At 39.2% G+C, this 4,352-nt stretch overlaps 1 pseudogene; it reads left to right on the top strand.

Moving 5' to 3' along the window:
* The first annotated feature begins 205 nt into the window (after positions 1–205).
* LOC100465097 lies at positions 206–884 on the top strand (annotated as a pseudogene).
* The last annotated feature ends 3,468 nt before the right edge of the window (positions 885–4,352 follow it).

Here is a 4,352-nt window from a genome sequence, read left to right as displayed (position 1 = left end):
CAGCATCTACAACAGTATCTGATACATTCTCAGTAAATGAACAAATTCCAAAATTATATATTTGTTCTTTATGACTCTGAACATCAAAGTTTCATCTAGTTATTGGCCAATGGATCCCTCTAGGGCACATGAAGGTCCAAGGTGATCAAGATACAATTTGATACAAGGCTCTTTAAAAGCAAACTCCAGGGCACTCCAGGTAAAGATGGCGGAGTGCAGTTACACCTTTTTGCTGACTACATTCAGCCCATCAGGTAGACTTGTCCAGATTGAATATATTTTGGCTGGTGTAGCTAGAGGAACCCCTTCAGTGGGAATTAAAGCTGAAAATGGTGTGGTATGAGCAATTGAGAAGAAACAGAAATCCCTTCTGTAAGATGAGCAAAGTGTACACAACATGGAACCAATTACCAAGCATAGAGGTTTGGTGTATAGTGGCATGGGCGCAGATTACAGAGTGCTTGTGAACAGAGCTTGAAAACTAGCTCAGCAATACTATCTCATTTACCAAGAACCCATTCCCACAGCTCACCTGGTTCAGAGAGTAGCTTCTGTGATGTAAGAATACACTGGAGTTTCTTTACTAATTTGTGATTGGAGTGAGGGGCAACCATATTTATTTCAGTCAGATCTATCTGGAGCTGACTTTGCCTGGAAAGCCACAGCAATGGGAAAGAACTATGTCAATGGGAAGACTTTCCTCAGACAAAAGATCTAATGAAGACCTGGAACTTGAAGATGTTATTCATACAGACAGAATAACCCGAAAGGAAAATTTTAAGGGCAAATGGCAGAAGAGAACACAGAGGTTGGCGTCTGCAATGAAGCCAGATCCGGGAGGCTTACTCCCACTGAAGTTAAGCTACTTGGCTGCCATAGCATAACAACGAAGGGACTGAAAAATCCAGAATTTCAGATAATCCCTCTACGTGCATGTGTTTAAAGTATGTTTTGTTTTGCAGACTTTTTGCATACTTATTTCTGCATGGTTTGATGGATTGATGTTTTTTAAAATGACAGTTATAAATCATAATAAACTGTTAAATAAAAAAATATAAATAAAAGTTAACTCCAAATGTTGTATGAGGTTTTCTTTTCTTTTTCCCCCCAAATTATAAAGAAAAAGGAACTTGAAAAAAATCTGAAGTGACTTAGGTTATTATAGAACAAAAATCAAATGAGCTAATTTGTTTATAGCACATTGTTGTAGAACTGTGGTAAAATTTATGGTAAAACTTCCATCAGGGATACTCTTTTCCATAGTAATATACTGATATAAGTAATATAGCTGCCTTCCCTTTGGAACATTCTTTGGCCAATTAATTTATTCATTTCATAAATACTGTGCCTCTATTATGTGCAAGTCCCTATTGGTCAGGCTAGCAATAGAGTTAGAGGAGTGAACAGAATACTTTCCTGCCCTGATGGAGCTTATATTCTGGTGGGAGATCTGGGAAATAAACAGAGTAAATAAATAAATTACAGGATATAGTATGATTACTCCTATCTGACATTGCAAACAAAATTAACTCAAAATGGATCAAAAAACTAAAATGTGAGAGTTAAAACAGACAGAGGAAAAAATTTTTATAACTTCAGGCTGTGCAAAGAATTCTTATATATGACACCAGAAGCCCAGGCAACAAAAGAAAAGTAGATAATTTGGATGTCATCAAAATTGAAAATTTTCATGCATCAAAGGACACTATCAGAATAGTGAAAAGATAATATGAAGAATTGGAGACATATTTGCAAATCATGTATCTGATGAGTTTAGTACATAGACTATATAAAAAATTATTACAACTTAATAAAAAAAAAGATGAACATCCTAGTTAAAAAATGGGTAAAAGACTTACGTAAATATTTTTCCAAATAAGATATACAAATTGTCAGCAGCTCTATCTAAAGATACTCAATGTCATTAGTCATTAGGGAAATGGAAATAAAAATCACAATGAGACACCATCTCACACCCATTAGAATGGTTATAAAAGGAAAAAAAAGTGTTGGCAGGATCTGGAGAACTTGATATCTTTATATATTGTTGGTGAAAATCTAAAATTGTGCAGCCACTGTGGAAAGCAGTTGACCATTCCTCAAAAAGTTAAACATAGAATTATCATATGATCCAGCAACTCCATGCCTAGGTGTATACCCCAAAGAATTGAAAATAGGTGCTCAAACGAAACTGTGCAGGAATGTTCATGGCAGCACTACACACAATAGCCAAAAGGTGGAAGTAACACAGGTGTCCATCAACCAATACATGGATAAAGCAAATGTGGTATACCCACACAACGGAGAACTGTTCAGTCACAAAATGGAACGAAGTACTGACACATGCTACCATGTGGATAAATCCCGAAAACATGACTCTAAGCGAAAGAAACCAAACACAACAGACCGCATCTGGTATGATTCCATTTATATGAAATAGCCCGAGTCAGCTGTAGCATAGGTGACAGAATTTGATGATGGATTATATATGCTATATTAAAGAAAGAAGAGTGAAGAATGACTCCAAAATCTTTGGTCAGAATAACTGGAAAAATGGAGTTGCCATTTGTTGAGATGAGGAGGGCTGTAAAAGTAGGAGGTTGAGGGGAAAATGAAGAACTTGGTTTTGGAGATCAGTTCAAAATACCTATTTGATGCCCAAGGGGAGGTGTTGAGTAGGTAGTTGGATATACTATTCTGGTATTCAGGGGAGTGGTCTGAGTTCATAAACAAGATTGCATTTAAAACTATACGATTTGAATCAAGTCACCAGAGTGTGGTTAGATGTGAGAAGAGTTACAAAGACCGAGCGCTGGGACGTTTTCACCTTTAGAGCTTGGGGAGATGAGGGGCTGCAAAGGAGCCTGAGAAGAAACCAGCTGGGCTTTTATCCCATTCTGATGGCTCTAACAATCATTTTTCTTCAGGTAATTATTAAATCTAAGTCACCAGCTCCAACCTCTCCCTAAGCCCTCGATTGTATTTTTTGCTTTCATTCGGACACTATAACTTGGTTCTGGGCTGACCTCTAACTCAATATACTACATTGCTGATTCTCTGTCAACCCTTCTGTCCTGTTCAGTCCTAATTCCCACTTTTCATATGCATTCTGTGGGGGAATAGCAGCGCCATTTTCCCAAGGACCTGGGCTTGAAACATCAAAAACACATATGACCTGTTCTCCTTTATCCCACAACATCGTAATTCCTATTCTCACCTGGACACTCACCTGGAACTTTATAGCAGGTTTCCAGGCTATCTTTCCTTCCCCTCACTCTTCATACCAAACAGTCCTGGGCACTATTCTAAGTTCGAAGCAGATCTCAGTAACGTTATTCTCCTCTCAAGTCCCTTGATGTCTCCTCTCTGTCTACCGGGTGAACACTTCAAGCCCTTTCCAAATGCAACCACATCTTTATTCACAACCTGGTGTGCATTTTCCCTGTAGACACACCCCTGCAAACACCAAACTCACCTGCTTGTGGTCCCTTTCCTATCACTCTATCTTCTTCCCTAATCTTTATCTAAATCCTAGCCATCTTTCAAGGCCCATTTCACATGTGCATTCAAACCTGGAGCATGTAACTTTTATTATCCCCAGGCCACATGAAATATTTCATGCCCCTGAGAAGGGTTTACATTTGATATTTCTTGTAACCCAGTGAGGTTTGGTTCATTTTGTCATTTGAGAAGCTAGGCCTCCTTCTCGTAACATCTGGAGTTTCTCTAGGGGCAGCTATTTACATTCCATATTCTTCTCCTGGATGATTTGGTGGGGGGGTACCAAGAGCACTCTGGTACAGAGGCAGTCATGGATTCTAGGCTTGCCCAAACAGTTCTGCTAAGTGCTTCAGGGATGGACAGGCGACACAAGCTGGGCAGGTGAGTCACTTTCGATTCTTTACCCTGCTTTGCTTTTTTAAATAGCCCTTATCATGAATTATTTTACGTGTGTATTTCTGCATTTGTTTAATGTATGTTTCCCCACTAGAATATGAGCTCCATGAGGGCCGGTACTTTGTCTGCTTTGTTTACAGTCACTATATCCTCTAAGCCTGGAACACTGCCTAATACTCACTATGTGCTGAACATTTGCTAAGCGACTGAATAGTTAATGACACCACCCCAGGTTTACTGCAAGAACGATTAGGAAAAAGACTTGTTATCTCTGGGTTTGACGATCTGGCGGAATGTAAGTATGGAACTTGGAGTGGTTACTTTGCCACCCCATAGGGGATCCTGCCTGAGAACGAAGCCAATCCTGGGCCAAGGTATAACCAAAAGATGGATCTGTCAACATGATTTGAATGCCTGGACCCAGTTGGGTGTGGACTTCCTAATGCTTGAAGAAT

The sequence above is a fragment of the Ailuropoda melanoleuca genome, chromosome 2, assembly GCF_002007445.2.
Source record: "Ailuropoda melanoleuca isolate Jingjing chromosome 2, ASM200744v2, whole genome shotgun sequence".
Taxonomy (NCBI): domain Eukaryota; kingdom Metazoa; phylum Chordata; class Mammalia; order Carnivora; family Ursidae; genus Ailuropoda; species Ailuropoda melanoleuca.
The sequence above is the reverse complement of the archived record's forward strand: the minus strand, read 5'-3'. Positions and strand labels throughout refer to the sequence as shown.